We start from the raw sequence: 11719 nt of genomic DNA, 5'->3' as shown, positions 1-11719 counted from the left end.
ATATTCGACGCTGCTTACATAGCATTCGGTTGTTATAATTAATTTGCTATATCATGATCATTCAACAATATAAATATGGCATAATTTTGAGGGTTCCGTAAACTGATTATTGAATAAGTTTCATAAATAAATGTTGTTATTGAAATAAAAATGTGATACATGGAGAAAATACCCCATGATACATGGAGAATGTTCAAAGTTCAAAGTTGAAGGCAACATTGGTTCTATAGAATTATAATGTAAGATAAGTATAATTATAATGTAAGATAAGTATAATTATAATGTAAGAAAATTATAATTATAAGAATATAATTATTGTAAAAATTATAATGCAATGCAGCAAAAAGGAATAATCCAGTATATGATAAAGAAAATACAGCATAAAATATTTGTATAAATCTAATGAACACGGTGAAGACTAATTAATAACTGTTAATTAATAACTGAATCATGCAAAAAACTTAGCCATGTATTCACATAAGCACATACAAATATATCATGAACTTATTTTTGGTTGAAAATGTTAATATGAAAAAATTTACAGCGGCAATTGAAAATGTGCACTCGAATACTTATAATAAGATCGATTTTATATTAATATATCTCAAACCAAAACGTGTGTTGCGATAAACCGAAAGTGTACGAAAACGCAATAATGAAAGTTCAAACCGATTGAAACGATAGTGATTAATTACTGTAAGATATATATTTGTTACTTGATAATATTCTAGTTAATATATCATATAGCGTAGGAAACAATTAATTTTTTTAATAGGAATATCTCTGAAAATCTACATAGACAAACTGAAACACGCCGGGTTCAATAACAATACTTTGAATCATAAACATTCTTGGTTTGTCCTACTTTAGTTATCCTATAATATATGTGCAATATATCTCCTTCACTTTTCATTCTACGTTCTATACCCTACACTCTTTCTTTATATTATTTTACTTGTTATGTTTACCTCTATTTACTATTCCAAATGATACTTTGTTCTTATTATATACTGCTTTTTTGCTATTTTTATTGGTCCTGATAAGACTTAATATTTTCCTTTCGCCTAAACTTAGTTTTTCTTCCATTTGTTTTATCATTGGCATCATGCTTCCATTATATATTATTAATGGTCTTATTAACTGCGTTTTGATATACATTTATTTTCAAGAATATTTTGTGCAAACTTGTATTACTAATTTTGTTTTTATTTTCTTTTTCGACATCTGTTTTAATTTCCTGATACTACGATTCCTGGGTATTTCAACTTGTTTGCTTCTTCAAAATGTTGTTCTATTTCCTATTTTTCTTTATGTGTTTTTATATTTGTATAATGTTTGTGCATTCAGCTCTCACTATTTTTGTTTTTTACTATTTAATTCTCGGTAATAGCTCTTGTCCTTTTTTGTTGTATATTAAATTATCCTTTTTAACGACTAAAGGTTTATCATATCTAGAACTATGGCTTAAAGTAGAGTCTGAACCACAGTCCTCGGTAGTGACCAACTTTTAGAGCACCCATGTCGTGATTGCAATGGTTTTCCTTGTTCGAGTTTTCACTCTTACCTGGACAATCACAATCAACAAACAAAACTATCAACTTTAGAAATTGAAAGCCATTTTTTGTCTACTATAACAATTGTCACAACTATGAATTGCATCAACATTTATATAGTGTTATTGAGGACGAAGATATTTCATATACAAGAGTTTTCCCTTTCCTTCTCATAGATGTCTCCGCTTCATTCCTATCTTTTTATATATCTCTTTGTATAGTTCATTATCTCGTCTTCTTTAAAAATAAAAAAAATTAACAATTATACTGCTTGTATTCCACTTTATCTATGTCTTGGCACAGTTTTAAGTTAGTATCACGTTATATTATTACATAATATATAGCATTACATTCATAATGACGTTGACATAGCGATAAAAAATTATAATGCCAACAAGTTTTTCACACTTATTTGCATTCAAATGTTGTATTAAACTACCCTTGTTAATCTGGTAATTAAACAAAATTAATTATCATGTTATAGTATATTTTGTTTGAGATAACAATCATTATGTTAAGTCACTACTAACGTAAGTGTAATATTGTAACTTGATAAAAGCGGTTAAAAATTTTAATGAAATTATTTAATCTGAAGTATTATCATCTCGTGTAATGTAATCGTATTAAGGTAACAATAGTTTACATCTATATGTGTCAAGTATTAAATTTATTAAAACAGCTTTGTTTTGGCAGATAAAAAATATATCAATAACTTTTACACATGGTAATATTGTTCTGATCTTAGGTAATGATACGAATCTCGCGCGAAAAATAATATAATTCAATGTGAATTAAACTTAGTAACAGAAGTTAAAAAATGCATTGCCTTTGGTCGTTATAGACAAACTCAGTCCATTAGAGTGAATAATGAAGTTTGATAGTAATAACCGAATAATAGTTGAACTTTTGTAAAGGCATGTATTGTGTAGCAAAGAATAGATATTAGAGAACCCTACATATCAAGTAGTAGAAACTGTTTAAAGAACTCTGAGCAAAAAAGAAAGTACCCTTTCATCCATCAACAATTTAATACTTACGATCCTCAAAAGCATTCTTCCTAGAAGGGTTCAAGCAGGTTATCTGAGCCTTAAAATATATAATATTTCAAATATTCGAACAAATGTTTCAAAACCGTTTTTTTGCCCCCCCCCCCTGTAGCAAGCATATTCACAAGTACTCAGCTTGTGGCCCCCTGCATCATATATTAGTTACGGCGAGGACCATTCCCCGAGATTCAGGGACTGCTCTGTAACAAGAGTTCTTGATACAGAAGCTAAAAAAAAAAAGAAAAACATCCTACCATAAAACTAAAATAATGTCTAAACCAAATAACTCCAACTTCGACAACGCAGTAAAAAACGCTAAAATTTCCTGCCCACTATATACTCAGCATGATGAGTATATACTCAGCAAAATAATGTCTAAACCAAATAACTCCAACTTCGACAACGCAGTAGAAAACGCTGAAATTTCCTGCCCAGTATATACTCAGCATGATGAGTCAAATTTTTAAATACAGCAACCTTCTTTCTCGATCAGTATTCAAAATAATCCCGCCGCCTACTATTTTAAGTTACTGTTCGAGAAAAATCCCCCTATTTAAGTCGTCTAGAAGACTGAGACTTCCTCGGAAGAAATATCTTTTCCTGCCCTCCCCATATTTATAGCCAATCCAAATTCTTCTCTTTCCTCTTTCTTCCGTAGAAAAAAACCATAACGAGTAAAGAGTAACAAAAAACGAGTCCATATCTTCGACGGGATCGGCTGATAATATAGAAGTCGAACCCCTGCTAATCCCAACACATCTTCCAAATTTAAACAATTATCCCCACACCCATGATGATTCAATTCAAGATATTTCAAAAAAATCGAGCAAATACCGATTCTTCCTCAGGCGGCGTCGTTATCCTAGTCCCTTACTTCCCAACACATCACATTAGAAATTTTAAAAAATAAATCTCGTTCCATATCCCTTTGCCCATATACGTACCTAATTCTACACCATTATCCAACACCAGCATAAGCTTCCTTACATTTAAATTATCCCCTACATATCTTATTGGTGCTATTTCAATACCCACGACCCTCCCTGAGATTCAACGTGTTCTGATAGAGGCCACTCACTATCCAACCCTCATATCTAATGACCATTCCTAGATGACCTCCACAGTAACGATCACGACCCTGCTACATTCCCCTAAGAATCCAATCCCAAATACCTTCAATATCTTCATGAGGCAGACTGGAACCTTTATACGACCAACTTTCAGATCGATATTTTATAGGATAAGACATTCACGGAAATCTCAACCGATTGATTTCGTCCATACATCAGCTGCCTTCCTAATATTTTCTTCTCACTCGTGCAACTCCTGCACTAATAATTCCAACCTCTCATGGACAAAAACCGCCATCACAAGAGCTCGGAACCGCTACACTTCCGTATCACTTAGAATATGACCACCTCGAATCTATGCCCAGACGTACTGTTAAAAAGCTCCCTAAAAGACCTTGTTGGAGTCCTCTCCCTACGACATAGACTCACACTCATTCTGTTAGGGAATCGACTCAATCCATTAGGTATATCACACTCCCAAAATCCGGGATTGTGATAAACAGTCAATAGCCCGAAGTATATGATCCTATTTTAGCGACACCCCTAGTGGCAAAAACCTCGAGCTATCGTTTGGTCAGCACAAAAGAACAAACTAAATCGCACTAGACTTGATCAAGTCCAATTAACTTCCTCTTCAGCCAGGCGGAATTCCAAAAATCGTTATCTAAAGGAAAACCAAATCACCGGAACACCCTTTGTAACCCAGGTGTTCCTCTCCTGTTTTATTCTACAATAATACATAGCAGTCACCTATTATTCTATACTAATAGTGAATGAGAACCCTTGTTCCTCGTATATCGAAAGCTAATAAATCCCGAGATTTTTTATCAAGATATAGACCGGTATCCCAATAGATCATCTCCTTAAAATCTTCATAATGATTCCGGACGCCACGTTTCTCTTTCTCTACTTTTTTTTATTGACGAATACACTCGCTAAATATAATATTTCCACACCAATATGAGAATAAGGATCGGTCGGTCACTACTTTTCAAAAATATATTTAATAGGAAATATGGTTTCTCGAAGCCCAGCTTTGAGCCCCTAATTTTTAACATGACACTCAAATGCATATTAAGTAATACTTACCCAGGAGTTGCAACTAAACAATTCGCCGAAGATATTTTGCTCTTCTCCATATCTTCCTCTTGTACTTAAACCACCAACAAAATTTAAGAATCCATTCACTCAATTATAAATTAATCACTTCGGGGTGAATTAAATAAATTTGGCTCAAAATCAGCAGTTATACACTTCTGTAGGACCCGGAACGGTCTAATAATGCACAACATGAAATTCAAAAACAAATTTATCGCAGTTTAGTTATAAGCTACAATTCTAAGGTTCATCGTGGACTCAAACCTAACATAGAAAAATTATATTGCTTACCTAATATGAGCCAAGGCCGACAGAGATGTTAACACAATCAACTTTCTAGCAGACCGCCGCCTGGAATTAGATAAAATACTTAATCAAAATATAAATATTAAATATAAATAACAAGATAAATAAGGCCATAATCAACATATAAGTTAAAATATCGCCAAATAACACTCCAAATAAAGATCCAAACTTTAATCAGTACATGATCCCTTCAATAGCTCCATGGGTAATTCTTGCAATTAACATTAACACATTCCTAAAATGTGCTTACCATAACAAGCTTCCTCCATCTGTCACCTGACAATACTTGTTCCGAATTATATCCGATCTCTCACCAGGTAGCGGATTCAAATCAGGCATATATAGGGAAGCAACTATATACATCCAATCGCATGCATTACAAGTTACCCCCATACACCTCCATTTTAACGGCCGAACTGTTTACCTTGCACTATGCTCTCTTTTACTGCACCACAACAGCAGACTATTTTATGCACGTCCCGATGCAGTGAAAATTGTAGAAAACCCTTATATAACTATAAGAAAGCCCCATGTAATCTCAAATCAATTGACGAATAATCTCCCATTAACCAATCTAAACAAAAGTATTGAACAACCAGTCAACTTCTCAATCCAATACCCCATAGAACATCAATATCTAAAGATATTATAGTAAGAATTTAATGTAACAGATAATTTCTAAACCATATAGCTCCAACTTCGAATACGCTGTAAAAAACCTTAATTTCCTGCCCAATATATACTCAGTATGATGAGTTTCATAACGGTTCGTCATAATGTTTAAAAAACACACCCAAAAAAGCTAAACGAAATAGTTCCAAGTAACTTATAACATGGGGAGAATTAGTTTACCTGAATTTATAATAATATAATGTGTTATATGCATAGTGCTTACTGTTACATTCTATAATTATATTTGTCCAACTTTTCCAAAATGGAAATTATCTTTATTTGAAAATATTATTTTTCAGTGCTTTCTATTGGGGCACGTTAAATATGTTAAAACAAATTTTTAAAAATATATGTCAATGTCAAGCGCGGTAATGTTACCAAGATCGAAATATATTTATGCAATAACACATACGCCACAAATAAGTTAACACAAGATTCATCGTAACAATAATAATTATGTTTAAGTACATGAATATATATGATTTTTTTAATATTTCGAATTTCTCTCCACCTTGGTCAATCCTACCGAACAAAAAGATCTTTTACCCGTGACCGGTTTTCGAATAAATGTCAATGTAACGTTTCTCCCACACTGGAATTATAATATCAATTTACAAAATGTATATCTCATTAACATTAATATGTCAATTTACATTGTAAAAATTAGTCGTTAATTTGTTTATTTTTTTAATATAGGTGCTTCTTGGAACTATGCATGTATTCTAATCATTTAGTCATTTATTCAGGAAATTTAGTACAATATATATTAACAAAAATATTTTTCATTATTTCCTACAATTTGTTTACAAATCTTTCTGATAATAATGGAATAATGTGTCAATATTAGTTTGACAGTGATCCAACTCTCAATCCATTTTCGCACTTTTTTGACATTTCCAAGTCGTATGTCACTCAAGCAAGATAATGCGAAAACAGCCGTATAAGGTATGAATTGTTAGTAATTTTTAAAATTGCTAGGAATAGGAATGCTAGAGTAACAGCCGAAGATCTATTATATTCGTTAGATTATCTGATTTGAATGTACGGAAATGGATATTGAACGACCAAATGTTAACAATTATCTATAAGAGAGCAGAACTTAAAAAAAAATACAAAATCCATATAGCTTTACAATGTTAAGGCAATTTTCAAATAAAATATTATAAAAAAAACATACAATGTAAATGTCAATCACATTTTTTGATGTCAATCAATTTAATAGTTGTAAAACACGATATTATAGATTATATATTCTGCATAGGTATCAAAGGTATACGATAAAGAATATTTTGTCTAAACATGAATATTTGGTAAGTACGCATAAGGAAAGAATGGGCACTATTTATTTTGTAGATGATGAATCAGGTGCTCTAGGAGAGACTGTAGTGAATAAATTCCAAGAATAGAAGAAAGAAAGAAATTAGAAGAATCTTAGAAGAATAACAGAAGAACTACATAAAAAGGATAATATTGGTAACAGAATAGACAGTATATATAAAGTTTTGAAATCCGTCGATCAAGAATATTAAATCGAAATCGTTAATAACATAGACGTGATGTTTCAGTGATTTCAACAAAACAATGATTCGACAGGAAAACGTAAGAAGGAAACACAGCAATACTTTCCAACGACGAAACGATAATAAATATAAATATATTTTTCACTGTTTTTCTCACTTTTACGAGTAAATATCTGTCAGGACTATTAATGAAAACTTAATGAAACACAAAAGGTGTATTGGACCAACAGGAGACTCTACTACAAAATTTAAAAAACACGCCTGAAACTTTACTGAAACTTAGATGATATAGAGGAGATTTCAATGTAAATATAATGACATATACAACCCAACAACCTGCTAAGGTTTTGGGTAGAGTCGTCTCCATTTATAAAAAAGGTATTAGATGAAATACTATGTCAAAAGAAGTTATATTAATTCTAATCTCTAACAACCCAACAACCTGCTGAGGTTTTGGGTAGAGTTGTCTCCTTTTATAAAAAATGTATTAAATATAAATACTATGCCAAAAGAAGTTATATTAATTCTAATCTCTAACAACCCAATAACCTGCTGAGGTTTTGGGTAGAGTTGTCTCCTTTTATAAAAAATGTATTAAATATAGATACTATGCCAAAAGAAGTTATATTAATTCTAATCTCTAACAACCCAACAACCTGCTGAGGTTTTGGGTAGAGTTGTCTCCTTTTATAAAAAATGTATTAAATATAGATACTATGCCAAAAGAAGTTATATTAATTCTAATCTCTAACAACCCAACAACCTGCTGAGGTTTTGGGTAGAGTTGTCTCCTTTTATAAAAAATGTATTAAATATAAATACTATGCCAAAAGAAGTTATATTAATTCTAATCTCTAACAACCCAATAACCTGCTGAGGTTTTGGGTAGAGTTGTCTCCTTTTATAAAAAATGTATTAAATATAAATACTATGCCAAAAGAAGTTATATTAATTCTAATCTCTAACAACCCAATAACCTGCTGAGGTTTTGGGTAGAGTTGTCTCCTTTTATAAAAAATGTATTAAATATAAATACTATGCCAAAAGAAGTTATATTAATTCTAATCTCTAACAACCCAATAACCTGCTGAGGTTTTGGGTAGAGTTGTCTCCTTTTATAAAAAATGTATTAAATATAAATACTATGCCAAAAGAAGTTATATTAATTCTAATCTCTAACAACCCAATAACCTGCTGAGGTTTTGGGTAGAGTTGTCTCCTTTTATAAAAAATGTATTAAATATAAATACTATGCCAAAAGAAGTTATATTAATTCTAATCTCTAACAACCCAACAACCTGCTGAGGTTTTGGGTAGAGTTGTCTCCTTTTATAAAAAATGTATTAAATATAAATATTATGCCAAAAGAAGTTATATTAATTCTAATCTCTAACAACCCAATAACCTGCTGAGGTTTTGGGTAGAGTTGTCTCCTTTTATAAAAAATGTATTAAATATAAATACTATGCCAAAAGAAGTTATATTAATTCTAATCTCTAACAACCCAATAACCTGCTGAGGTTTTGGGTAGAGTTGTCTCCTTTTATAAAAAATGTATTAAATATAAATACTATGCCAAAAGAAGTTATATTAATTCTAATCTCTAACAACCCAATAACCTGCTGAGGTTTTGGGTAGAGTTGCCTCCTTTTATAAAAAATGTATTAAATATAGATACTATGCCAAAAGTAGTTATATTAATTCTAATCTCTAACAACCCAACAACCTGCTGAGGTTTTGGGTAGAGTTGTCTCCTTTTATAAAAAATGTATTAAATATAAATACTATGCCAAAAGAAGTTATATTAATTCTAATCTCTAACAACCCAATAACCTGCTGAGGTTTTGGGTAGAGTTGTCTCCTTTTATAAAAAATGTATTAAATATAAATACTATGCCAAAAGAAGTTATATTAATTCTAATCTCTAACAACCCAATAACCTGCTGAGGTTTTGGGTAGAGTTGTCTCCTTTTATAAAAAATGTATTAAATATAAATACTATGCCAAAAGAAGTTATATTAATTCTAATCTCTAACAACCCAATAACCTGCTGAGGTTTTGGGTAGAGTTGTCTCCTTTTATAAAAAATGTATTAAATATAAATACTATGCCAAAAGAAGTTATATTAATTCTAATCTCTAAAAACCCAATAACCTGCTGAGGTTTTGGGTAGAGTTGTCTCCTTTTATAAAAATTGTATTAAATATAAATACTATGTCAAAAGAAGTTATATTAATTCTAATCTCTAACAACCCAACAACCTGCTGAGGTTTTGGGTAGAGTTGTCTCCTTTTATAAAAAATGTACTAAATATAAATACTATGCCAAATGAAGTTATATTAATTCTAATCTCTAACAACCCAATAACCTGCTGAGGTTTTGGGTAGAGTTGTCTCCTTTTATAAAAAATGTATTAAATATAAATACTATGCCAAAAGAAGTTATATTAATTCTAATCTCTAACAACCCAATAACCTGCTGAGGTTTTGGGTAGAGTTGTCTCCTTTTATAAAAAATGTATTAAATATAAATACTATGCCAAAAGAAGTTATATTAATTCTAATCTCTAACAACCCAATAACCTGCTGAGGTTTTGGGTAGAGTTGTCTCCTTTTATAAAAAATGTATTAAATATAAATACTATGCCAAAAGAAGTTATATTAATTCTAATCTCTAACAACCCAACAACCTGCTGAGGTTTTGGGTAGAGTTGTCTCCTTTTATAAAAAATGTATTAAATATAAATACTATGCCAAAAGAAGTTATATTAATTCTAATCTCTAACAACCCAATAACCTGCTGAGGTTTTGGGTAGAGTTGTCTCCTTTTATAAAAAATGTATTAAATATAAATACTATGCCAAAAGAAGTTATATTAATTCTAATCTCTAACAAGCCAACAACCTGCTGAGGTTTTGGGTAGAGTTGTCTCCTTTTATAAAAAATGTATTAAATATAAATACTATGCCAAAAGAAGTTATATTAATTCTTATCTCTAACAACCCAATAACCTGCTGAGGTTTTGGGTAGAGTTGTCTCCTTTTATAAAAAATGTATTAAATATAAATACTATGCCAAAAGAAGTTATATTAATTCTAATCTCTAACAACCCAATAACCTGCTGAGGTTTTGGGTAGAGTTGTCTCCTTTTATAAAAAATGTATTAAATATAAATACTATGCCAAAAGAAGTTATATTAATTCTAATCTCTAACAACCCAATAACCTGCTGAGGTTTTGGGTAGAGTTGTCTCCTTTTATAAAAAATGTATTAAATATAAATACTATGCCAAAAGAAGTTATATTAATTCTATTCTCTAACAACCCAATAACCTGCTGAGGTTTTGGGTAGAGTTGTCTCCTTTTATAAAAAATGTATTAAATATAAATACTATGTCAAAAGAAGTTATATTAATTCTAATCTCTAACAACCCAACAACCTGCTGAGGTTTTGGGTAGAGTTGTCTCCTTTTATAAAAAATGTATTAAATATAAATACTATGCCAAAAGAAGTTATATTAATTCTAATCTCTAACAACCCAATAACCTGCTGAGGTTTTGGGTAGAGTTGTCTCCTTTTATAAAAAATGTATTAAATATAAATACTATGCCAAAAGAAGTTATATTAATTCTAATCTCTAACAACCCAATAACCTGCTGAGGTTTTGGGTAGAGTTGTCTCCTTTTATAAAAAATGTATTAAATATAAATACTATGCCAAAAGAAGTTATATTAATTCTAATCTCTAACAACCCAATAACCTGCTGAGGTTTTGGGTAGAGTTGTCTCCTTTTATAAAAAATGTATTAAATATAAATACTATGCCAAAAGAAGTTATATTAATTCTATTCTCTAACAACCCAATAACCTGCTGAGGTTTTGGGTAGAGTTGTCTCCTTTTATAAAAAATGTATTAAATATAAATACTATGTCAAAAGAAGTTATATTAATTCTAATCTCTAACAACCCAACAACCTGCTGAGGTTTTGGGTAGAGTTGTCTCCTTTTATAAAAAATGTATTAAATATAAATAATATGCCAAAAGAAGTTATATTAATTCTAATCTCTAACAACCCAATAACCTGCTGAGGTTTTGGGTAGAGTTGTCTCCTTTTATAAAAAATGTATTAAATATAAATACTATGCCAAAAGAAGTTATATTAATTCTAATCTCTAACAACCCAATAACCTGCTGAGGTTTTGGGTAGAGTTGTCTCCTTTTATAAAAAATGTATTAAATATAAATACTATGCCAAAAGAAGTTATATTAATTCTAATCTCTAACAACCCAATAACCTGCTGAGGTTTTGGGTAGAGTTGTCTCCTTTTATAAAAAATGTATTAAATATAAATACTATGCCAAAAGAAGTTGTATTAATTCTAATCTCTAACAACCCAATAACCTGCTGAGGTTTTGGGTAGAGTTGTCTCCTTTTATAAAAAATGTATTAAATAT

The sequence above is a fragment of the Rhynchophorus ferrugineus genome, unplaced genomic scaffold, assembly GCF_030347505.1.
Source record: "Rhynchophorus ferrugineus isolate W39M unplaced genomic scaffold, kcgeb_rfMv2 rfM3, whole genome shotgun sequence".
Lineage (NCBI taxonomy): Eukaryota > Metazoa > Arthropoda > Insecta > Coleoptera > Curculionidae > Rhynchophorus > Rhynchophorus ferrugineus.
The sequence above is the reverse complement of the archived record's forward strand: the minus strand, read 5'-3'. Positions refer to the sequence as shown.